At 41.4% G+C, this 27,358-nt stretch overlaps 1 long non-coding RNA gene across 1 annotated transcript in view; it reads right to left on the reverse strand.

The window, feature by feature from the left end:
- Window positions 1-4,076: 4,076 nt before the first annotated feature.
- Window positions 4,077-27,358, reverse strand: part of LOC117348194 — a 34,151-nt gene continuing 10,869 nt past the window's right edge. The window contains exon 3 of the long non-coding RNA XR_004536929.1: window positions 4,077-4,396. This is a non-coding gene — a long non-coding RNA (uncharacterized LOC117348194). The remainder of the gene's footprint in view (window positions 4,397-27,358) is intronic.

The raw sequence follows: 27,358 nt of genomic DNA on the forward strand, positions 1-27,358 counted from the left end.
ATTTCCCTTGACTAAATCCATGTGGGCTTTCTCTCATGAATCCATGTTTATGTATATGTTTTGTCATTTTGTTCTTTATAATAGTCTCTACCATTTTTCCTGGCACTGATCTATAATTTACCAGATCACATTGGAACCCTTTTTAAAAATTGACATCATGTTAGCCAACCTCCAATCTTCCTGTACTATGCTGGATTTTAGAGAAAAGTTACAAATTACTAACAATAGCTCTGTAAATTCATTTTTCAATATATCTGTACTCGGGGATGTATACCATCTGGTCCAGGCAATTTGCTACTGTTCAATTTGTCAAATTGCCCCAAAGAGATTTTTTTGAGTTTTGCAGATTCCTCTACTCCCCATTAGCACATTTCTACTACTGTACTCACTTCTCTCTCAGTTTTGTCTCATTCATCTTGTCATTCCCCTTTTGATCTCTTCCACATGGCTCCACCTTTTCCAGAATCCCCCTCCCTCTATCCACTCTTGTCAGGCTACATCACCCTGTCCCTTTCTCCCCATCCTCTAGCATCTTGTTATCCCACCTCTCTTCCCTCATGCCCTCCCATGGATCCATCTCTCTTCTCTTCTCTACCATGGTCCAACATTTCTCCCCCTCTTTTCTGCTGTTCTTCCCTCCCCCCTTGATGCAGAACAATAAGATGGAGGGGGAAAAAGAGATGCTGCATCTTTCTCCCTTCCACCCCTAGACCTAACATTTATCCCTCCCAACCTTTCATCCCTAGGTCTAACTTCTCTCCCTTTCTCTTCCCAACTGCCCTCCCATCCCATATCTCTCCCTCCCTGGACCAAAATCTCTCCCTTTCTCTTCATAGCTATCCTACCCTTCCATCCTATATCTGTCCTCCCTTGAAATATCTCCCTCCCTCCCTCCACACCACTGCACATCCAACTTCTCTCCTTTTCTCTTCTCTCCCTCCAGACCATTGCCTACTATCTCTCTAAATCTTCTGTTTCCAGGCCCCATAAGTTCTTCCCCTTCACTTTACCTCCCCCAACCCTCAGTCTGGACCTTCTTTAAACACCTTCCCTGTTCTACTTTTCTAAAAAGCCAGCTGGTCCAGAGGGCTTCCTCAGGTCAGCATGCCTACCCCTTCTTTCAGCACTGGTCCAATATCACCTTCATGTTCGCCTTTGAGGTCTCATTGAAAAACTGGCCACAGCAGTGATTCTGAAACACTGCATGCGGCCCCCTCTGTGCTTTTCTTCTGCTACTGTCCTCCCAAGAGGAAATGGGAAGTTGTGTCATTGGGGACAACTACAGCAGCCACTTTTTCAGTGAGACCTGGAACATGAAGATAATGTTGGATCGGTGCTGAAAGAAGAGGGAAGGCATGCTGGAACACAGGGCACCCTCCAGAACTATGTGGCCAGGGTAGTTGTCTTGTTTTCCTCCCCTAATGTTGGTCCTGCATGACTATTGGGACATTTCTTGTACCCTCTGCTCTCGCATAAAGAAGAGGACCCTTAAGGCCAGGAAATTACAATGTAACAAGTTTTTTGGTACTACCATGATTTTTTTCCAACATGGCCTGTTTCTGCACCTGCTCCTCAACATCCTGCCACATCAATATTGACCCTGTTATCGACTCCCATTTTGCCCACAGAGCATGGTACAGAGGTCTCGCATTAGCGAGAACATGCATTGCTGTCTTGTGAATCCAAAGACTCACATAAAAAAAGTTAAGAAGTGATAGGCGTACATCTAAAGATACCTTAGATCTGCATGCATCGATTGATGACTCTGATAGGCATGTATCCAAGGTGTCTCCTGAATTGATGCCCCATAAGTGTTGATGCACAGTCAGCAAGTCATCTTCTCACCACGGACACGTCTCAACGTCTCTGGTGCTTCAGTCCCCATTACAATAGCAGCCGACTGTACCTTTACCTATATTGGTACTGGCACAATCGTTGTAGGAGCAGCTTTGATTACTGCTGCAACAGGAGCTTGCTGGTATGCTGCAGCTGCTCTCAATACCAAATGCTGCCCCCAAGCAACCACCTTCAGTCCAGTCTAGCCAGAACATCAGCCTTGATATGGCTTCAGGCATTGCTCCATGACTTCTCAATGTCTAGCCTCCACGCTGCAATGGCACTCCATACACTCTGCAGAGACCATTGTGTCCATGCATCTCCTTGATGCTCATCCATGCACTCCATACAATCTCCTCGACAGTTGCCTCAGTGCTCTGCATCTAGCTATTCTAGGCATCATGTGGACTACTCTGACTCTGACCTGTCCTTTCACTTCTCCATAGACATTCCTGATTTTCCACAGATGAGTCATTTGTCACACGGACCATTCCCCTCCTCCTCCATGATGTTCTTCTCCATCTGAGGATTTGTCTTTCACCAGCATTATCAGACACATGGGTCAGGAGCTGCCCATTAAGATGAAGTCTGAAGAACAGCCTCAATCTGAGCTTATGGAACTTTAGATATAAAAAGTTGCCTAAGCACTGTATTAAGGTTCCACTTCATAAACTAATAAGAGAGACCCTTTTTATTTTAAAAACTGGGAAGCACCGTTAACAATCCCAATAGTACCTCTTAGGCTGGATATTTTATACAAGCTCCAACCTTGTCCAGTTTATGATAAGCTTCAGCTTCAACATCAGTCTTTAGTGGTGGAATCAACTTTGAAGTGTGCTCATAATTCTCATTCAAATACCACTACTCCACCTGGCATAGAGGTCAGGACAATAGACAAATTTGGCAGGCAAGACTATCAGTCTATCATGCTTACTAACAGGATTCTAAATTATAGCCTCTACATGACTTTTATTTAAAATCTTTAATCAAGCCAGTCTCCACTTTTCAACAATATATTCCATCCGACCACCATAAACAATTCAGGCATTGGGTCAGAAATCTGCTGGAAACCAGAAAGTGCATGGTGCGTTCCTCATTCAATGCCTTTGTTACTTCATTAACCTCAGCAGTGGCCATTACAATGTGTAGGCAGGCCTGGCTATGAATATCAGACTTCGATTCCTCTGTCCAAGACCACCTATCTAATATCCCATGTTTAGGAGATAACCTCTTTGGTGATCGTATTAAAGAGGTTACAGAAAAGATAAAAAGGTACACATTACATGACCACTTTGGTATAAATGTGCTCTTTTCAATCCTTGCAATCAGCTCAGAGGTATACCAATGCCTCTAGATGCTCTTATTATAATAGAAGATGCTATAATCAGTCTTCTGCTATCTCTCGTTCTTCCACCCAGAGGCGACCCAGACAATAATTCCAATCTCAGCAGCAACTCAAAACAACAATCCAATATTTCCCTTTCTCGTCCACCAGATCTTCTAGTAGGGGACCAGATTCATCACCACTTTCATTGCTGGACATCAGACCGATAGGTGCACCAGCTCATTGGCAGAGGTTATGCCCTTCACCTATTTTGCAAACCTGCGGACCAGAATCCAAAAGCATCTCTTTTCAGCTCTACTCAGAGAGCTCTCCAACTCAATGCAATACAACCAGTTTCTCTGCAGGAGAGAGGCCGAGGGTTCTACTCCAGGTATTTCCTCTCCCATTTGTTCCAGCCAACAGCTTTGTCCATGTACTTCCGCTGCCTCTGCCCCACCCTTCATGCATATGCCCAGTTTTTGTGCATGTGCAAAACTGACCATGCATGGCGGGGGAAGACTAGCTTTTGGGCAGTGCTGCAAGCCAGCGCAAGTGGGAGAGGGAGAGTTCTTGCTACCAGAGAATTCTTGCAGCTGGTGGGGCTTGAGGATCCCCACCAGCCATAACAAGAGCAGTTCTGTACAACCTCAGGGTATAAAGACTACCTCAAAGCAGTAATTTTATCCATATACAGTAAAACCTTGGATTGCAAGTAACTTGGGACTCCTTTAACGAAGGTGTGTTAAGCGTTTTAGCAGATGCACCGGATTAGCGTGTGCTAGCCGAAAATCTACTGCCTGCTCAAAAGGAGATGGTAGCGGCTAGTGCGCGTGACAATTTAGCGCATGCTATTCCACGTGTTAAGGCCCTAACGCGCCTTCGTAAAAGGAGCCCTTGGTTTGCAAGTGTTTTGCAAGACAAGCAAAACAAGGAAAACTGCAGACAGGCGTACAATGATGCAGGCAAAGTTTATTATGACAATAGATAAAATGCGATTAAAAACATCACCTAAAGGCAAACGAACCAAAGGACCCGACACAGTCCATGTTTCGGAAAACACACCTTCGTTGGGGGTCCCAAATGAAGAAAGAATCAGTTAAAACCGCAAACAAGCTGTCTTTCTGGAAGTTTTCTATCTGCCATTTTCTGCTAGGAACTAGGGAAAAATCTCTGCTTTGTGAGGAGCCCGTTTGCCTGTTGCCAGTGGAAGCTGCAGGGCTTGGAGGTTTGTGCAGTCTGCAAGACAAGCAAAACGTTTTATGAAATTTTAACTTGATAAATAAGCAGTGTCTTGCAATACAATTACATATAGTATACACACGTCACATCATCACAATTGAGCTAATGGTTCTTCTCCATCTATGACACTGCAGGAGAGTAGTGACTGTTCTAAATGAGTGAGGTCTTGCAATACAAGTATATACAGTATTTTGTATTAAAGTTTTTGGGTTGTGGAACAAATCACCTGAGTTTCCATTATTTCTTATGGGGAAATTCACTTTGATATATAAGTGTTGTGTTTTTTTTTTTTTAATATTTAAATTTCTATTGAGATTTTCATATTACAGATTTACACACCTAATTCAACAACAATACAGAATACAACAGCAGACAATGCAAGGACATCCATGTTTATCCTTCACTGAGACCTAAGAGACCCAACCCTCCCCCATCACCACCACCAAAAGACCCTCCCGAGCCCCCCACACCCACCAACCCCACCCCAGCACTCCAGTGTCAAAAGTTCAAAAGAGAACTTCTAGCTCTATGGGACAGACCCTCCCAGATAGGGGCCCAGATTCTCCTAAATTTCCGCCAGGGCCACCCCTACGTACATCCAAATATTCAAATTTTAATAAAGTAAACAGTTCATTTCTCCACATAGTAACAGTGGGCATCTCAGCTTGGCGCCACAGCACAAGGATACATTTTCTAGCCAATAAGGAGGCTTTGTGCAGCAGCAAAGTGACCCCCTCTAGACAAACCCAATGTAGTAACTTGAGAAAACAGCAGAATATCCACTAGCTAAGGAATCTGCTTATGCAATATAGTCTGTAGATACAGTGCAACAAAGGACCAAAAGGTCTGAAGTCGGTCATAGGACCAAAACATGTGAAGCAAGCCTGCCGGGGTGGACTGGCACTTGGGACACCGAGCATGATATTGCAAACCCAGAGACATATGCCTGGTAAGGAGACACATGCAGCCGCAGAAAAAACTTGTACTGCTTTCCTGCAAAAGTATGGTGAGTCAGCCGAGGGAGATGTTTCATGAGAAGACGAAGTCCATCTCCTGTAACTTGTTCAGAGGGGGACAGATACTGGTTCCACACTGCTGCCACGAACTCATAGTCCCATGGGGGCACTAAAGCTCTCCAAACTGACCTGATGAAAAGACAAACTGATTCTGGTCAGGCGAGATAGAGTCTCACACACCACATCCGCCATATCTTCATTCAAGGTAGCAACATCCAAAGAAAGAAGGTAATTAGATACTTGACAATAGTAAAACCAATCACTGGTCTCCAGGAACTCTTCCGCTTGTAGGTCCTGAAAAGAATGAGGTGCACCCTCGTCTGACACCACATCACACACATAACAAAGTCCCCGAGCACTCCATCTCTGTAAATACCTTTTAGAAGCATCAGGATCCAGATCTTGGTTACCCCATAGTATCAGCAAAACCATGGAGGTGAAAGGCAAATGCATCCGTTTGCACAACCATTACCAACATTGTCGTATGGATCTCAGCAAAGGATGACTCCTAGTAGGAAAAATCCAGTGAGGGCGTTTCACATGAAGATAATAAAGCAGGGAGTAGGAGCCATCAGTTGTTGTTTAAGAGAGACTGGAGTGTAATGTTGAATGTTCTTTATCCAATCCACCAGGTGTCTGAGAAGGCAGGCTATGTTGTATCTCTGCAGGTCCGGTAGTGCCAGTCCCCCACTGGCACTACCGGCAAAGACAATTGATTAAGCAAAGACAATTGATTAAGTGTCATGCGGGGCTTTCTATTATTCCACAGAAATTTGCGCAATACATTCTGATACATACCAAGATCCTCGTTAGTGATATACATGGGAAATGTCTGCATCATATAAACCCACTGGGGGAACAATACCATTTTGAAGAGGGCAATACGCCCCCTCAAAGACAAGGGAAAACGAGGATATGCAAGTGTTTTGGATTACAAGCATGGTTTCGGAACAAATTATGCTCGCAAACCAAGGTTTTACTGTATTTTATTTAGAGATTAGGAGCACCTCAACCTGTCTCTGAATAAAGGGACTTAAACACCAGGACCTTGTAGGAAAATCCCTTCCCCCTTGAAAAGAATCTGTTCCCTTGAATAGGAGCATGCATGCTGTGAGCACTGCAAGGAAATAAACATTCTGTGGGAGCCTGGAAAATGAATCTGTTGATAGTCTATCCTTCAACCAGGACACCCCCTTACACTTTTATAAAGATTTTTAGGACTGCTTGGGTTTTGAGTCTAAATACACATTTTTATTCTATTAAAGACTTTGTATTTACTGTATTCTGACAACACTAACCAAATTACTACAAGCTAGGAAGCCTCTTTGAATTCCAGAGTTCAAACTTTGTTTTAATGAACAAAAAACAAGATTCAGTGATGTGCTAATTGGCAGGCAGAAGAATTGACTCCTGAAATTCTGCTCTCCCTGCTCCTGGCTCCATTTCTTGCTAGTTCAGTTTAGCCAGGGGTTAGCAGAGATATGTTGCTTACTTCTTCCTTCCAAAGCTGTAATGCAGTCCAGACACCAGACACTTGGCTGCCAGGTCATCCAGCCCCAGAAGAATCCGACGTTGATGTAACTGAGTTGCTAAGTGCTATAAAATACGGTAAGATCCTATTTAGATAAAAGATGATTTCTGAATCTGTGCTTCTGTATCTTTATGTCCTGCTAGGAAATAAATCAACTGTGCAAACAACCAATTGTGTGATGAGGAGCAGAGCTATCAGAACTTTCTACTGTGACACCAAAAAGGATAGTTAGTATTAATCTATAACATGTCTACTCAGTCTTCACAAGTAAAATTCACCAGATCCTAGTTCCACCATTGTTTTCAAGTGGTTGGGTCAGTCTTTTCTAATTCATCCCTCCTCTCTTTCTCTGAATGTGGTGCTGCAAATGTTGGTTGTATGCTGCAGAGCTCACAGTGGGTCATCTTTTGTGACCCGTGACCCACCACACCTTTGACCCATGACCCATATGAATGACCCGCAGTGCATTTTCACGACTCCAAGATACAGTGTCAGCAGATAAGGCTACATGTTACTACGTTGTGACATAATTATGTGTCGAGCATTGAATGCGCTGAAGTGTCTCTCACATTGAGTCATCTAGTGATATCTGATCACAACAGAAACGTCTTGCAACAGAGACCCCACCACTTCTGTGGGTTAAAGTGAGGTTGAGGAGGGTTTGCTTCTCTCTCGTAATCTCTCATTTCATCATCAGCTCTCTGTTCCAGTGTGAACCTGGATACTTGGCTCATGTTACTGGCACTAAACATGTGGAGGGACATAATCAAAAGAAACGTCTAAGTCCGTTTTGGCACAAGTCGCCCAAAGTCGGACATGGGAAAAGGTCCATTTTTGAAAAATATGTCCAACATTTTTTTTTCCTGAAAATCATCCAACTGTATGTCCAGCCGTCTGATAGCCCAGACCGCTAAGTCGTCCATCTTTATACCCCATTTTCATCCAAAACTTCATCCAAGTCACAAACGCCTTGGGCATGGGAGGGGCCAGAAAAGTGATGGACTGGACACCCAGACATGGGGTATCTTACAGGGCACTGCTGTGAATTTCACAAAAAGGGTGCCACAGAAACATCTAACTACAGCTCCCTTATAGGTCATAGTGAGCCCCCCCAAACACCCCCAGAACCTACTAGACCCACCTATTTACCACCCCAATAGCCTTTATGGCTGCAAGAGCCACTTATTTGGTAGTACAAAAGGGTTTGGGGGTTTTTAGGGGGGTGCACATTTTTCACCATGAATGCTTATGGGCCTGGGTCCTCCTCTCCATGGTTCACTAACCCACCCCCAAGACCACTTAAGCCACCTCTGTGCAGCTCTACTAGGCTTTCCTATGCCAGGCTGCCAGGTGCTGATGTTCTGGAGGCAGATATGTAAAGTTGTTATTACGATTTTTAGGGGGGAGGGGGTTCAGTGATCACTGGGGTAGTGTGTGGGGTTCTGTACTTTGTGTTTGCAGTGGTTATCTTGTCACTTTGGATACCTTCTGTGGTCTTAGACCTGGTTTTAGATGGCCTAAGTCACAACATCCATGTTCCGTCTAGGCAGTGTTACTTCGGTTATACATGCAATACAACTAAGTCTATGATGGCCTACATCCCACCCAAATTCCGCCCTCACCACTCCTCCTAAAACACCCCTTTTAGTTCTGGTCGTTCAGCAGCACTGTGAACACCTAAGTCGTTTTTAAATACATCTAAAACCCTGTTTGATTATCGGCACTTGGATGACTTTTGTTACTGATTGTCCACGTGCCGATTTAGGCCAGTTTTTAGACATTTTTCTGTTCACCACAATAAACACAAGATGCATAAGCATAAGTATAACAATATTTTTCAAACATTTTGAAAAAGTCTATTTGATGTGCATATATCTGCTATTTTTTTCTCCAGTCCTTGCAAAACAAAAGTGACTGAAAATGATTATGGTACCTTGTCTCTGAACTTCTGCAGCATGTGAATGGATCAACCTTCAGCTTCTTGCATAAAAGTTCCAGTGGTGCACTCAAGTTGACATCTGTAACATATTCTATAGATGCCGAGGCTGCTTCAATAACATCATCGTCAATTGAGTCAGTCGATTCAATGGCTAGCATATGAAGGGAGGACTTCACTTGTTCGAAGAACCCTTGGTGTTCCTTTAGGTTTTTCACAAGCTTGGATCAATATACAATATGTTGCCACAAAGTGCAGCATGGTCAAACTGCTCCAGTATTTGTCAGTTAATACTGCTAGAAATTATTTCTTCATCAGACTAATTGTGTCACTGTCGTAACACTGTGGTTGCCAAGCTGCATGAAGAGTACAGTATACCCCCGAAGTTTGCAGGGGTTTCATTCCAGGAGCACCCGCGAACTTTCAAAAACTACGATTATTGGACGCAGTTTAGAAGCGGAGATCGGAGGTGGGAGAGGGCTTCAGGGGTGGCGACTCGCCACTTTGGTTTTTTTGTTTTTTTTTAACTTGGATCTCGTCGGAGGTGCTGAGGACTTCTGCCCGTCTGCAGTTGGCTGCCGATCTGTTCTTTTGCTTCTTGTGCTTTTGGGACTTTCTCTGGTATCATTAAAGTCTTCCGATTTTTTTTTTTTTTCTTTTTAATTTCGCTTTGTCCAAAACTAATGCTATGAACTCGGAAGTTTGAAATCCCCCCTTCTTGTGGACTTTTTTAAAGAGGCTCTGAGCGGAAATAATTATGACCAGGGAGATTTGGGGAAAAACGCAAATGACTGGGGCTGCGAACTCAGATCTGTGACTTTGCGGGGGTATACTTATAATAAGCCAGCAATGAATTTTGCAAAGTGTGAATATTGGAATATTCAAGAATATTGAATAACGGAAGAAAAATGTCCATGAAAGACACCGTGTCCTTTTAAAGGTCGCTATCAGTTCAGGAAATCAAATGTTCCTTTCTGTCCCTCAGCAGCAGAATCAGTGTATCACAACTCTCCAAAATTGATGAAAACATGTCATGCCAGCCACGCCATGGTCTAGTTTCTCTCTCCCCACCCCCCCCCCCCTCCATTTAAGGCTTTTTTGGCAAGTTGGACTGTATGCTTGATGCCTGTTTTGCATATTTGACCGATTCATGGTAATAGTTCAAGTTTCAAGTTTTCAAGTTTTATTAAAATTTTGATGTATCGCAATATCATAAATTCAAAGCGATTTACAATTAAAAACAGGGTCTTAGATATTAATTCAGAACATTGCGGTCCGGCTCATCTTTGGTTTAAAAAAATGGGAACATATCACCCCATACTTCCAGATACTCCACTGGTTGCCGGTGGAATCCAGAATACTCTTCAAGTTTGCCTGCATCAGCTACAAAGCTATCTTTGGGATGCTACCAACTTACCTCGCCTCTCAATTCATCCTCAACAGCTCTAATAAGAGCTCTCACAGAATAAATCTCTTTAATTACCCATCCCTGAAATCATGTCTTTACAAGAAGTTCCTAGACAGAATGTTATCATTCCAGGCAGCCAAACTGAACACATGGCTCGTAAAACCCATTCTCGAGGCCACTTCTTACGCCGACTTCAGAAAATCACTGAAGACCCGTCTCTTTAACAAATACTAATTCCTAATTCTTGCCCAATCCCCCTCAGCTTTCCTCATCCCAATCCCCAATTCTCTTGATTTTAGATTAACTCATCCTTCTTCCCATTTATAAAGGTATTTCACCCAAATTGTTTTCCCCTGCACCCCAATCTCTGACTAGATACTTCCTTTTGATTCAAACCATCTTGGTTCTCTTCCATTTGCAATTTGTATCCCAGAAAGTACTTTTTCTGTTCCTCTTACATCTCATACACTCATTTTATGTATCTTGTTGTAAACATCTCTTACTTCTTGTTGTAAACATCTCTTACTCTCATTGTATGTAATTTGTTGTAAACCTCTTTGAACTTATGGTATAGCGGTATATAAGAAATAAAATTATTATTATTATTATTAATTATAACAAACACACAAACATTACGAACTGATATGTAGGGGAAGTATAGTAAAGGAAACATAAAAAGTAGATACAAAGGGAGGGGTAAAAATTTTTAAATGTATTAATAAGAATTAAAAGAGAACATTAAGAGGTTTTTGGTTTGGTATTTTTTAATTTCTCAGAACCTAAGACAGAGGAGACATGAGTTTCTGTAGAGATCGGGGTCACAGGAAAATCCGACAATTAGGTCTCAAAGGCTTCCTTGTACAACCAGCATTTTAACAGTCCTTTAAATTTACTTAGTGATTTTTCTTCCTTAATAAATGATGGTAAGGAGTTCCATATTCTGGGCGCTGTAACCGCAAAGATCGTATCTTGTCTTGTATTTATTATGCTAAGCAATGAAATTACTAGCAGTTTTTTGTCCTCTGATCTCAAACTTCTAGTAGGAATATATGGAATAATGTACTTTTCTGGCATATGTCGGAGTTCATGGACATGACTTTCTTCCAGGCTGTGTCAATGACGGTGACACAAGAAATTTGTGTGAGTTTTTGCAGCAGTTGCAGCCACAACATTTAGTCCTTTCTTGGTCATGCATGGTGTATCATCCAAATTCAGTCCAAATTCTGAGAGAGTAGTGTTACTGAAGTTCTCTGTGTTCTTTGCTATGTGTTTCTCTGGAAAATACTCACATTTATCCATTGCATGATGCAGGATCCAGTTATTCACTCAAAACACAGTGAAATCCCTGTAAGAATTTTTGTTGAAGTCATTGGTCATCATATCTGTGCAGAATGACACAGCTTTATGGACAGAGCTAGTCGTAACTTGTTTCTTGATCTCCTCATAGCATTGCTTCATTTTTTTCAAAGACCGCTTCCCTTACTGTTAGACGTCCATACAATACATTATCAAGCCTTATCTAATATAATAAAATGGTAAGCCGCGCATGCGCACTTCCTATGTGTGCGCCGGTTTTCCGTGAGCTGTAGCGACACATAGGAAGTGCGCATGCGCGGCTTACGGTTCTTTGAAAGACGCGGCGGTGGCTACTCTCACGATCCCCGCCTGCGTCGGACTTCCGACGCAGGCAGGGATCATGAGAGGAGCCACCGCCGCGTCTTTCAACTTTAAAAAAAAAAAAGTCAAGACGGATGTTGCCGCCGCGGCTGTCGGCGGCTGCAGGCCGCGGAAGCTGAAGCCCGCCGCGGCCGATCACGGAGACGGGCTGAAGTTTTTTTCAACTTCAGAGACGCTGCAGCGGCTCTCTCTCTCTCCGGTCATCGGCGGCGTCTTCGTTCCTCTCCCCGGCACACCCGAACCCCTGTTCAGCCTCCCATCCGACCCTACCTTCGGCTCCCTTAGTTCCTTGCCGCCGCTCCTCTTCTCTTCCCGCCCCGCAGTACCAACAAACGTCCTTACTCCAGCAGGGGCCGCAGCACTCTAAACACGCTGCTTGGCGGCCTGCTACTGCCCTGATTTGCTCTGCCCGACATGGCATGGGACCGCGGGAAGAGGGTGGCAAGGGACTAAGTTGGCCGGTAGTGCTGTTTTTCCGTGATGGAGGAACACGCGAAAAGAAAAGAAAACAAAATAAAGAAAATGTTGACCCCCGCCGAAGAAGTGGAAGGTGGAGGAGGGGCGTGAGGAGCCGGAGAGCTGTATGTAAGTGTGTGTGTGTGTGCGCGTGTGTATAGCCGAGGAGGAAGTGCAGCAGGAGCAAGGAGGTGGGGAGAGTGGATTTCCCCTACTTGGATGTCAGGCATCAAGAGGATTGGAGTAAAAGCTTTGGTCCTGTGATCCTCACTCTTTTCCTGGGGCTACTGCTGGACAGGGGGGGGGGGGAGCAGGACATAAAGGAGAAGAGCTACTGCTGGACAGGGGGAGAAGGGAATGGGAGGGGTACTGCTGGACAGGGGGAGATAAAAGGAGAAGGGCTACTGCTATATGGGGGGAGCAGGGAGGTGTTGCTGGACAGGGAGGAGGTAAAAATAAGGGAGAAGGGCTGCTAGCACCCGTTAATGTAACGGGCTAAACTACTAGTGTTTCTATAATTGCTGCCAATTAAAATCATTTGCTGGGCAAACAATTTCAAACCCAAACTCTCAACTGAGAATGATAGTCCAGCCTCAACAACTAGATGAATTTCAGCACTCTTCAGAGCAGGTCTGTCCCCAGGAACCAAGAACCTGTCTCACAAACCGATCAGAGTTTGCCTGCCTAGTCTAGCAACAGCACATATCTTCATAAGATCTCTTACTAATTCTTTATTGCCTATGTATCTCTCCCCACCTCCCCGACCCTCTTAGGTCAGTTATACAACCCGAAGAAGCTTCTGATATGTTTTACACCTAGGAAAACCCAGAATTTCCCAGTATACACAATAATAATTTAGCATCTTTTAATTTTAGTTTGGCAAAGGATGTTAAGGATTTTTTGGCGATGTATTTTAATGTATATTATTGTAATCTGCCTGAACTTCTAAGTACCTGTATTTGTATATGTAACAACAAGCAAGCATTAATTTTATTTGCAATCAAACCACTACCAATTGTAATATTTTTATGTGTGCATGTGAAAAATATCTTTATTGGTGCAACAAGGAATATACATCTCCACAAAGACAACAAGAATGCACAATAAACACGTCCACCAACTGCAGAGAGATATACAAACAAATATGCCAAAACCCAAAGGAAACTTCGAGGACGAGAGCATAAACAAAATACATAGCGGAGTACAGCGGCACCCAATAATAGGAACCTCTGCTAAACAAACCATACTTCCCCGGGAAGAAAGAGCAGACTGAAAATTATGCTCTCCCAAAATACTATAGAAGATCCCTGTTGCATTTTCAATAACCCCAAACAAAGGAACAATCAAAATAAAAACCCCAGTCACCAACCACCCATCCAGTCAAAAAGTTCACAGCCCAAAACCCCTCAGCCATACCATACACACACCTGTCATTCCCCCCCCCCCTTCCCAGGGTTGCGAGTTCTCCCTCTCCCAAAGCTTCCAAGAAAAAAAGGGGGTACGGACTCAAGTCCCCAAGCAGACTGCTACCAATTGTAATTTTGCTTGATGGGTGCACATTAAGCAATGAATTTTAAAGCATGTGCATATTTTCACTGCCCTGAAAATGAAACAGTATTTTGTAAAGTCCATACACAATAAGTAGTTTGGTGAATGAGTGAAGTGAGCAAGCAGAAAATACAACCACATACGAAGGCGTTTCCTTCAAGTTAAAGAGCATATTTTAAAGGGTCATACACCACAAAATCCCAAGCAACATTTGGATATAATTAGAGACACACTGAATGCCCAATACTTCCTATATTTATAGGGAAAGTCTCATTGTGGTTAAAAAATGTTTTTTGTTTTTTTTAATCTCTTGCAAAAATCTGAATCCATTAATATAATCCAAAAGAACACTGTACATACACTTCTTCCCTCAAAATAGCATTTGAAAGTGTTCTTCTGCATGATACAGCATCCTCTTTCAGAACTAGAAAGTAAAATCAAGTGTGTAGTCTCAAATCTTATGGTTCTGATTTGTATTTTGTTGATGGCAGCCTCTCTCATCCTCTGTCCTCCTTGTTTCCTTATCCAGTAGCTTGCTGCTTGTTCATCCCTTTTTCTGTTTAAACTTTATTTGAATGTTCCATTTAAACTTCATTTTTCTCTCATCTTCAAGCTTCTTTCTATCTTTTTCCCTTTTTCCAAACGTCACTTGTTCTCTCCTTCATCCTCATTTCTTCAGTTTACTTTGTGTCTTCCCTCTCCTCCTTTCCTCACTCCAAATCTCTGCCCCCTGCCATGAGCAGTGGAATAAGGATGGGCCATTGGGGCCGATGGTCTGACCAATAATGTGGCCAACTATATAGTTGGGGAAGGGGCATAGATCAGTTTGTTTGGCCTCTCCAGCCAAAATGTCGTTCCACTGCCTCTGTCTTCTGATCTCTCCATTTGCCTTTTTAGCAATCCAGGTTTCTTTTCCCTTCTCCCAATCCCTTTCCCTGGAGCTGCCTCCCTTTTCTTTCCCCACCTTGTCTGGCTCCAGACAAACCTACAAACTGTCCCTTTTTAATAACACACCATAACTCAGCCTCTCTCTCCTTTTCCTTTCCAGAGCTGTCAATATGTCTTGCTCCCTACTCACTCTATTAGAGTCCTTACAACTGTGGCTTTCTTCTTTTAAGGGCACCAAACACAAGGAGAAAGTCCAACCTAATCTGCAGAAAAAAAACAACCAGGAGAAACAAACAAAACTGCAGACTGTGTACAAGATGCAGACAAAAATTTATTGTGCCAAAATTAAAATGCAAACAAATAAAATAAAACCCTTTTACCAATCAAGGGACCCGACACGGTCCGTGTTTCGGACAAACCTTCGTCAGGGGTCCATGGTAAAAAAGATTGGAACATACCATAAAAAATGAAGATAACCAACAAAGTGCCTGTATGTAGTGTTCGCTGAGGATTGCTAAAAAAAGTAAAGTGTCTCAAGGAAGCTGCAATCAAGGAGTTTTTTTTTCGATATTAGGGTGCTCAAGCACCTAGAGTACCTACAGAGCTGGTGCCTATGGCTGTACTCATAAGGGTAGCAGGGAGAGAGTAAGAGAATCGCAACAATAAATGATCACAAGAAGAATTTTGCCTGGTGAATTTCTAAATGCTTTTTAAAAAAATTTATTTTACATTTCGAGCTTGCAAATTTTCTGCAGTGAAGAGAAAGAGGAAGGCAGACCCCCAGTACATGTTAGTTGCATGGTCAAGAGAGTGGATTTTGGGTGGGCCTAAGGCAGAAATAGGTGGACAAAGAAAATGTGCTTTCCACCCCTACCTCACCTCATCCACCGCCGCCCCTAAGACTTAAACTTCACAAAAAAAATTATAAGCACCCGAGCTGGCAAGGATCCCCAAGCCCCACCAGCTGAAGATTTCCCTGAAAGTATCAGAAACTCCTGCATTCAGCAGTCGGCAATCGGCAGCCCTATGCATACTCAGTTCCTGTGCATGCGTGGAAACTGAGCACTAACTGGTTATCAGCATTGGTAGTTTAGGAGGCAATTGCTGACTGCCGAGCTGGACAAAGGTGTTTCTGGCACTCACATGAATGACCAGTGGCATAGTAATGGGGAGACAGAGGGAGGACCACCCCAGGCACCATCTTGGTGGGAGGTTCTTCTCTTCCTCTTCACCCCCAAGTATTTCTCCTAAAATGTTCACCAGCAAGATCAGCATCTTCCATCTCCACAACCAGGAAGTGGCATCGGAAGGGAGCCAAGGCCAGCGTAAGCAGGAAGTGGAAGATGCTGCCACACCAGCAAACATTTCAAGAGGTACATGGGAGGGGAGGGGGCTTAAGCGACGTGGAAGCGTGGGGGTACATGGCGTGGTGATGTAGGGTGCCACCACCCCAGATGCCTCCCTCCCTTGCTATACCTCTATGAGTGACAATCATTTTCAACATGTATTTGTACTAAAAAGTGGATTTAATTTAGAGCAGTAAAGACCGTAAAGTTAGTGCACATGAAGCCTCTAACAATCGACCCTTCACAAACATCCCTTTCTTGGCAAAACTTACAGAGAAAATTGTCTTTCACCAAATTTCAGACTTCTTCGAACAAACAAAAGTTTTACATCCAAATCAAATGGGATTCTGTCAACATTATTCCACAGAACTTTCACTCATTGGGTTGACCACTAAAATTCTTTATCATCTTGATCATCATCAGTCCGTTCTGCTTATCTCCTTAGACCTATCATCAGCATTTGACACAATAGACCATAAGCTTCTTCTGTCTCGCTTGCACGAAATTAGAATTACAGACCAGGTCCTGGACTGGTTTTAGTCTTTTTTTCACTGATCGGGCTTCCAAGGTAGTCTTTAATACAACATCCTCAGATTCAATTTCAAGTGAGTATGGTATCCCACAAGGCTCAATTCTATCTCCTCTACTCTTCAATATCTTCTTGGACCCTCTCTTAACATTAGGGCAATCTACAGGTTTTACGATGTACGCCTATGCGCATGATGTCCAACTAGTTCATCCGATTGACTTCAACAACCTAAATGAAATAAAGCTCGTAAATCAAAAACTAGAAAAAATTAACTCTTGGCTAGACTCACATATGCTTTCTTTGAACATCGGAAAGTCCAAATTAATGATCTTTCCAATTAAAGATGGACTTTCCCTTTAAATTCCTCTTATACTCAAAACTCAACCTATCAATGTTGTATATTCATTAAAATTACTGAGAGTTACTTTTGATAGTAAATTTAATTATCATCTTCATATTAGCACAGTGGTCCAGCACTGCTTTTATCCAAATGCTGGAGCCCGCTTCTCTGAATATTTTGATCCACTCTCTCGTGATTTCATGTATCGATTATTGTAATGCCCTCTGCAAAGGCATAACAAAAAGGAAATAAGAAGACTCCAGATAGTACGGAACACTGCAGTAAAAATTATATTTAATGCAAAAAAAAATATGAGCATGTTACTCCCCTTTTACATGAAGCTCACTGGTTACCAGTAAAACACAGAATCATGTTCAAAATTCTGTTATTAACATTCAAAACCAGACAAAATCACCAGCTAGAATTTATTAATAACCTTCTTATTCCTTATAATCCAACTAAGAATTTAAGATCTACATCTCAAAATCTTCTCTCTATCCCATCACTGAAATACATAAATACAATGAGGTCTTCAATTTTTTTCTGTTATTGCCCCTCTCTTTGGAATAGTATCCCGACGTACTTACGTGAAAAATCAACTCTTATCGATTTCAAGTGCCTCTGAGACCTAACTGTCCTTTTAAGGGTGACCTAGAATCTAGATGGATTTTACCATCAGCACCCCTCCCTAGTAACAGTGGCTTTAGCGCCGGATTGCAAACAATTGTTATTGACCTCTGTTTCCTATCTACATTTTAGGAAACAACTAAAAACTCATCGGTTTTCTAGATTTTTGAGCAATTAACATCTAACTCACAGGTTATCTCTTATATTCAGTTGTAGTTCCTTATTTAATTTTTTGTTAACCGCATAGAACTTAACGGTTATTCGGTCTAGACATTGATTTTATGTTATGGTAACTGAACATAAGAACATAAGAAGTGGGGGCGGAGCTTGTCCGACATGGCGATCAGACGTGCAGATTGAGAGCTCTCTGCGACAGCAGGATATTAGCAGAAAAATTGTCTCTTTTCAGTCAGATAAAACAACGCTATTATCTCCGGAACTAACTGGCGATTCTACTATGTCTCTGTCAAAAAGCTGCAAAGCAGAACAATCACCTACCGCAACCCCCAGTGGAAAGCGGCCTAAATACGAGGCCCCTTCGCCGGAGAAGCAAGCGCCAAAATCTGTAGACTCGCAATTAAAGCTGCTTATAACGGAGGTGCGTGCCTTTAAAACTATAATGACTAAGCAAGTAGAAGAATCACAACTAATCCGTGTGGAAATTGAAGCCCTGAACTCACAATTCACGGACGCGTGCCATAGATTGGACGTGCTTGAAGCGTTTCAGGCGGCACATGTTCAAGATGTCTCCCTAATACCCAAACATGAGCGGGACATTGCGGCCTTAAAAAACGATTTGGAAGATCTTTCGAATAGAAGTCGTCGGAATAACATTAGAATTCTAGGAATTCCAGAATTGGCTGAAGGAAGCGACACAATTGAATTTCTCACTAAATTAATTCCTTCCCTGCTGGGCGTGAAATTTGATATGCCGTTTGAACTGGAGAGAGCACATCGTGTTCCTTCTAGAATCAATCAAGCCCAAAAATCGCCTCGTCCCATCGTAGCTAAAGTTTTACGCTACCAACAGGCGCTGCAGATTCTACTTGCTGGTAAAGAAAAGAAACAAATCTTATATCAAGGTAGAAAAATTCTTCTGGTACCTGATCTTGCGAAGTTGACGGCGAACCGCAGAAAAACTTTCTTACAACAAAGGCAAGATCTGAAAGATATTGGGGCCCGGTTTGGTCTTCTATATCCTGCCAAAATGCTGGTCACACATCAAAATAAAACCATCACATATTTAGATCCGGCTGAGTTGCAGCGTTATATTGACTCTATTAAGATGCAATAAGTTTACAGCACTGCATCATTTCTTTCCTGAAGCAGCTTATACTGAATGAGACAGTCCTCATCATCACCGACTTCTCTTCGTATGATTCCTGCTGTTCTTGGAGAGCTCCGTGGGTTGCGCTGATCGACCTTCTACAGTCACAAACCCACCCTGATTTACATGTGCTGTTCAAATGTCCTCTCTCTGGCACTGTTTGCCGCATTAGAGAGGGCATTTTTGATTGTTCACCAGTTCCAAAAGCCTATTTATATCTTATGTTTTTTGGCTATGTTATATTTCAATATTGATACATGGTATAATATCCAAGTCTCAAAGTGTATATTATATGATAATATATGACCAATTTACACATTCTTTCCTTTAATGTCAATGGTTTGAACCACTGTATTAAAAGAAAAAAGGTGACTAATTATTTGCGTTCCTTGAGACCAGATATTATCATGTTTCAGGAAACGCACCTTAATCAGTCTGATAGTGCAAAGACATTAATTCCCGGTTATACTTCACCTTTCTTTTCTCCTGCTCTGAAGAAAAAGAACGGAGTATCCACATACTTTAAGTCATCCCTTACATATTCTGTTGTTTCTACCGAATCTGATTCAGAAGGTAGATGGTGCTTGGTATATGTTATCCTATATAATAAGCCCACAATATTTCTTAATATCTATGCTCCCGTTTCAGATAAACCTGAATTATTTCGATCCTTGCAGAACATTTTGTTAAAATTTCCAAATGCTTCACTCATTATAGGTGGAGACTATAATCAACCTTTTGATATTGTTTTAGATAGAACATCCAAATGCAGAATTACTAAATCTAAAACTCTAGATGAACTCAAGAGTCTTATCAAAAATTTTGCTCTTATAGACCCTTGGAGGACTCTAAATCCCACTGAACGTGAATATACGCATTTTTCAGCTCCTCACAGTACCTATGCCAGATTAGATTATTTTTTAATTTCCTCCTCTCTTTCATCAAACATTTCAAATGCTGTCAACCACTCTATTATCATTTCAGATCATGCACCAATCTCTCTATTTCTTACAATCTCTATGTCTCACACCATTAAACAAAATTGGAGGTTAAATAATAGTATTCTTACAGATGAATCCATTACTTCCCGATAGAACACTTTTACCACTAATTTTTTCATTACTAATTCTGACCCCTCTCTAACATCGGCTACGATTTGGGAATCTTATAAAGCCACTTTGAGAGGTGAGATTATCAGCCTAATGGCATGGAAGCGTAAACAATCTAATACAAAATTAAATACCTTAGAATCAGAAATAACAACACTTGAAACCCAATTTTTCTCTAACCCTACAAATATGATACTGCATTCACAACTGCTTAAAAAAAATATGAATACAATACTATTGCCTCTGCACTGGCTAATAACGATATCTTCATTTTGAAATCTGGACATTATGTAGGGGGGAATAAAATGGGTAAAAACTTAGCCCGCTACTTAAAAAAGAAAAATGAGAAACACCATATCTCCTCCATTATAAATTCCAAAAACCAAACTATTACTGACTCAAATGGTATTAGTTCTGAATTTGAGCATTTTTATTCTGAACTATTTCAATCTGAATCAGACTCATCGCAAGATGAAATAAATAATTATTTAGATACCATTTCACACCCGACCCTGCCTTCCCACATAAGAACAGAATTAGAAAGTCCAGTTACTATCCAAGAAATTCAATTAGTGATTCAGTCTCTTGCTTCTAATAAATCCCCTGGACCAGATGGCATTACCAGTGAATTTTATAAAACTCTGTCACTTCAACTAATTTATTACAATATTATAATTTATTACAATATTATAATTTTGTTCATTCTCACCCTGAATTACAACGTAATTTCACAGAAGCTAATATAGTGATATTTCCTAAACCTGATAGGGATCCCACAAAAGTAGGGAACTACCGACCAATCTCATTACTCAACTCTGATTACAAAATTTTAGCAAAAATTCTTGCGAATAGAATTAACAAAGTAATTCAGTTGTTGATTTCTCCCGATCAAGTGGGATTTGTTAAACAACGTTTTATTGGAGATAATCTTCAAATTTTTCATAACCTCTCTGGATGTGCCAAAACTGTTGAGGAACCTGTGGTGGGACTAGCAATAGATGCCGAAAAGGCCTTTGATCGGGTGGAATGGCGATTCATGCTGCAGGTTCTGAAATGGTATCATTTTGGGGATAATTTTGTAGCTTGTATTCGTGCGCTGTATTGGAAACCATGCTCACGAATTCTAATAAATGGCTCTCTTTCAAAACCAATTTACTTATGTAGGGGAACTAGGCAGGGATGCCCCCTTTCACCTCTTCTCTTTAACCTTTCCTTAGAGCCCTTTTTATCTGCCATTAGACAATCCCCCAATATACAAGGAATTCCCACTTCCTCTCGAGATTTTAAGGTCGCAGCGTATGCTGATGATATTATGCTCTATCTTAAAAACCCTACACAATCTCTAACGGCCCTTATCTCATTAACCAACTTATACTCAACATTTTCAGGATATAAAGTTAATTGGAATAAATCTGTTATCTTTCCACTAAATAATTACGCTTCGTACTCAGATGTCCAAACATTCCCATTTTCATGGTCTACTTCACCTGTAAAATATTTAGTACGTATGTACATAAAGATCCTGAGACTGTTATGGATTTCAATGTCACTAAATTGAAAGAACTAATAACTCATACTATCTCGACTTGGTCCCCACTTTATATTACATGGTGGGGTCGCATTTCGGCACTTAAAATGACTTTAGCACCTCAAATTTTGTTTAAACTCATTATGCTTCCCAGTTTATGTAAACCACAGATGTACAAATGGATTGATCGACAATTATCTTCTTTTATCTGGCGTAATAAATGTCCTAAAATAGCTCTTAGTAAATTAAAAGCTACTAAAAATTATGGAGGCGTTAATCTTCCTGATTTTTACAAATACCACTTAGCATCGTTAGTCAAATATGGGGCTTACTGGATCACCTGCGATGAGTCTGATGATACTTCTATCATACCTTCCTGGCTAAATTTGGAAATGTCGATCAGCAATCCAATCCCTATCCATGTCCTCCCTACCATGCGAATTCCTAAACATCTTAAACAATATCCTCTCTTTCCAGCAACTCTCTCTGCATTACACGCTCTAGATAAAGTGGCTCCTAAATCTATCTTTTCCCACAAAATTATGTCGCTTTGGAATAATACTTCCCTGAAAATTAATAAGCGATGTATAAATTGGGAGAAGTGGAAAAATGCTGGTGTATGGTCTGTCAATGCATTATACAATGGATCGGTACTGTTACCCTTCTTCGCTTTCTGTGCAAATTTTCTGTCATTATTTTCTAAAAAGCACCAATGGACGATTCTTTCTTCCTTCCTCTCTACTCTTCATCTTTCTGACACTTCATCTATCTCAGAATGGAGTACAGTTTCTAAAGAAACAGGAAAAGAAATGTAATTTTATTATAAAATATTAAGGGATTCTAGTTATGTTCCTTCCTTAACCATAATGGATAAATGGTCTGCAGACTTTGAAACTCCTCTGACTGAAAAAAATTGGTGTCAAATATGGTCCAAAATCAATAGACCATTCTTGTCTGCTAACATGTCTCAGTCGTTATTATTTGTCATGTGGAGAACAATTTGGACTCCATATAAGAAAAAGAAAGCAAATCTCTCGTCTGATGATACTTGTTGACATTGCCAAAATTCACAAGGAACGCTTAAACATATGTTTTTTTCATGTCCTCATATCCAATCTTTTTGGACTCAAGTTTGGACCCTTATATGTCAAATTACTAAATGCTCTGCAAATCTATCCTTTGATATTATTATTAAACGTTCTTTACATCCCTGCTTTAAATATTGTATATGTGAAAACAAATTGATTGATATTATGATTTCAGTAGGTATCCAACAGATTCTGCAATGTTGGAAATCAGCCTCAAGATTAAACTTTACCTTTTGGTGGCATTCTTTATGTTTATATAAACGATTTGAGCAATATGCGGCAGAAAAACTGCCTTTGAGACAGAGGCAATCAAATCAAAATCTTTGGTCACCTATTGAAGAATATCTGCAATCCGTGTAAACATTTCAATGAATATAACAATATCCGCTCTTGTCCTGTTTAACAGATTCCTGTTTTTCTATGGCTTTTGTGAACTTTCATTATACTTGAATGTAATTTTGTTTTTTGTTCATTATTACAAAATACAATCAAAAAGATTGGAACTTAAAAGAACATAAGAAGTGCCTCTGCTGGGTCAGACCAGAGGTCCATTGTGTCCAGCAGTCCGCTCGCGCAGTGGCCCAACAGGTCCAGGACCTGTGTAGAAGTCCTCTATCTCTACCCCTCTATCCCCTTTTCCTCCAGAAAATTGTCCAATCCCTTCTTGAACCCTAATACCGTATTCTGTCCTATCACGCCCTCTGGAAGCGCATTCCAGGTGTCCACCACCCGTTGGGTGAAGAAAAACTTCCTAGCATTGGTTTTGAATCTGTCCCCTTTCAACTTTTACGAATGCCCTCTCGTTCTTGTAGTTTTCGAAAGTTTGAAGAATCTGCGAACAAACCACCGCGGAGATACGTAGTGATGTTGGCGTGCAATTTGTTCATGAATCATAAAAGTCTGTGCGGTGGATCATGAATAAATTGCACGCCAACATCACTACGTAGCTCCACGGTGGTTGTGCTTCTACTTGGATTGTGGAGATATTTCTCCTGGTTTGTTTGACCATGGTAATTGACTGCATCATTTAAAACCAATTAAAACATCACTATAAAAAAAAAAAAAAAAAAACGGAGGTGCCCGCAGGCGCCTACAAAAAAAAAGAATGCCATAATCACATCTACAGAGGTGCCTGTGTAAACATGATTCTCAACAAACATAGGCACCGGTAATGTAGGTGCCTATGTTAGAAGTAAGCCGCAATTCTCTTAACAGCACCTATGCATGTCTGACACGCAGAGGCACTATTTTTGGAGGCGTCAGACGATGGAAGAGCTGTTACTAGAATCAGGACCTTTTGTGTCCTTCCTGTTTTATTTTGTATTTCCTTTCCAGTTTCTGAGATTTTTTTTTTTTTTAAATTATTGTAAACAGCATTGACCTGAGCCCATAAAATGCAGCATAGCTAGTTTTACAATAAACATAAACATGTCTGCTTGGATAGCCGGTAGATTTTTTTTATTTATGTATTCAATTTTCTAAACCGTTCTCCCAGGAGAGCTCAGAACGGTTTACATGAGTTTATTCAGGTACTTGAGCATTTTTCCTTGCCTGTCCCAGGGGGCTCACAATCTATGTAATGTACCTGGGGCAATGGGGGAATTAGGCGACTTGCCCAGAGTCACAAGGAGCAGCGTGGGTTTGAACCCACAACCGCAGGGTGCTGAGGGTAATCCTGACACTTGCTGCAGCACAAATTGTTCCAGTTTAAGACTTGCAGGAGCAATGCCTTCAAATTGAGTAATTTTTATGCATAGAAATAAACCTCATGTCTATGCAAGAGTACACTACGTTGGAGATGATTTCAGTCTCCTAGAATCACTGCTAAAGTTCAACCTGGTACCTGCGTTGTTCTAAAGAAGGCTGATTATGCACCGAAACACAGACTATGTGCAGGGGTGTCAAATGTCAGTCCTCGAGGGCCGCAATCCAGTCAGGTTTTCAAAATTTCCCCAATGCATGAGATCTATTAGCATACAATGAAAGCAGTGCATGCAAATAGATCTCATGCCTATTCATTGGGGAAATCCTGAAAACCTGATTGGATTGCGGCCCTCGAGGACCAACATTTGACACTCCTGGTAGATCTGAGTCTCACTTTTGTGAGCATGTACCATCAGTAACACATTCCGTACATAAATAAATCCTGAGGTTGCTTTTCTTTTGATTTTAAATTGACTATTTGAATGAATCATTTTTCCTGGACATCCAGAGACTTATGTTCTAATCTACTCTGTATTTTCATATTTCAATTTTGTCAATGAATGAAATTAGTTCATTGGAAACAAGACATTCCATTAATTTTGATAAGAAGCATAGTTTAGATACTGATTTGTAATTCTTGGGTAAGGAAAGATCACAAGAGACTTGTTTAGGGATTGGCCAAAGAATTGATATTTAAGGCCAGTGCCAAAAGGCCATGGACTGAGATTTTTAGCCAGGGAGAGGGAACAGGGTCCAAGTAGTAAGTCATACAGATCATTAGAGAGATGGCTTTGGATAGCTGATCTAAAGTTGGAAGAGAAAAAAAGATGACAATGTTGCAGATGGCAATAATGGAGATAAAGCTAATGGGGGAGTAACTGAAACAGTGGAAGTGTCTCACTTCTGGTGATGTCAGCAATGTAGGTGGGGCCTAAGTGCTATTTTTAGTTCTCCTGGGAGAACAGGAGATGGCTGAGAAGCAAAGGGAAGATGGAAAACAAAAGCAAAATACAACAGAGGTCAGCATTGCCCCCTCCCCCTCTCTTCTTTCTGCCTTGAGATGTTCTGCAATTTCCTTTCTCTTTGTTAACCCCTCCAGGTTGGCATCAACATAGTAGCAAGCCAACACAACACTCAATGTAGCTGGCATGGGGCCATGAACATCCAGACATACTCAAGACTCCACACCAGCCACAATGTCTTCCATAAATATATTAATAGCCCTAGATAGAAGCCTAGTTCACCTAGGGCTCCTTTTAATAAGGTGCGCTAGCGTTTTTAGCGCATGCTGCATTACCGCATGGGCTAACCCCGCTGGAAGCCCGAAGTCATAATGCCGTTGTACAGATCCATGGTGAGACATCATCTGGAATATTATGTACAATTCTGGAGACCACATTACCAAAAAGATGTGCTGAGAGTTGAGTCAGTACAACGAATGGCCACCAGGATGGTCTCGGGACTCAAAGATCTCCCGTATGAGGAAAGGCTGAATAAATTGCAGCTATACTCGCTCGAGGAACGTAGAGAGAGAAGAGACATGATAGAGATGTTTAAATATATCACGGGCCGTATCGAGGTGGAAGATGATATCTTCTTTCTTAAAGGGCCCTTGGCCACAAGAGGGCATCTGCTGAAAATCAGGGGTGGGAAATTTCATGGCGACACCAGGAAGTATTTCTTCACCGAAAGGGTGGTTGATCATTGGAATGAACTTCTGCTTTAGGTGATTGAGGCCAGCAGCATGCCAGATTTTAAAAGGAAATGGGATACACACGTGGGTTCTCTAGGGAGGTAAAATCAAGGGGGGTAGGTCATTAGAGTGGGCAGACTTGTTGGGCTATGGCCCTTTTCTGCCATCATCTTCTATGGTTCTATGTTTCTACGTGCCAAAAACTAATGCCAGCTCAGTGCTGGTGTTAGCGTCTAGTGTGTGGCAATTCTGCACACGCTAAGCACACGCTAAAACCGCTATCGCAGCTTAGTAAAAAGAGCCCCTAGTGTTTTGGTTTGTACTGAACGCAACCTTACCTTTCCATTCTTGTTGCATCCTTTCAATTCATGTTTCAAGTTTCTTTATTTTTGATATACCATTTATCATACAGGTATCTAAACGGTTAACAATAAAATAGAATATAAAAATTAAAAAATGAAATAAAAACATGGCTAAACTAAAAGGAGGGAAGCACTTACGTATTGACATACATGATGATGGGGAGAGGAGAATTATTAAATACATCGAAATGGAAAATAAAAATAAAGGGAGGCACATTTGGGTAGGGGGGTCGCTTCAAAAGAAGTGTTTTGATTGTCAAAGAAGTTCTACAAAAGAGGAACAATAGTTGTGGAAATCAGGGTTTACAAGGTATAGGCATCTTTAAAAAGGAAAGTTTTGAGTTTGATTTTAAATTTATCTAAAGAGTTTTCTAAACGAAGGTCGGCAGAAAAGGCATTCCACAAGTTGGGAGCTGTAACAAAGAAGATGGATTTGCGAGTAGTGTCGATTTTGATTACTAGATCGAAGAGTCCTACAAGATGCATATGGAATTAGAAGTTTATCAATGAAAGCTGGTTGGTGGGAATGTTTTGTTTTGAAAGTAAGTAGTAGTATTTTATAGGTAAGACGATGTGTGATGGGCAGCCAGTGTGCTATACGGAGGAAAGAAGTAATGTCAAATTTTTGTGCATGATAGATTATTCCAGTCCTATTTCCTCTCCTCCATTTCTCCTTCCTCTTCCCTCTCTACCTCACCAAATTTCTTCACCTCCATATCCTACACGTCTTGTATTCTCCATCTTTGATTCATGCCATTTCCCTGTCTACTCCTATTTACCTGGACCTAGTGCTCTGGGCCCTCTGCCCTGTCCAGTGGTTTTTCCCCTCCCCCATACAAAGTTTGC

This window comes from Geotrypetes seraphini, chromosome 1 (assembly GCF_902459505.1).
Source record: "Geotrypetes seraphini chromosome 1, aGeoSer1.1, whole genome shotgun sequence".
Lineage (NCBI taxonomy): Eukaryota > Metazoa > Chordata > Amphibia > Gymnophiona > Dermophiidae > Geotrypetes > Geotrypetes seraphini.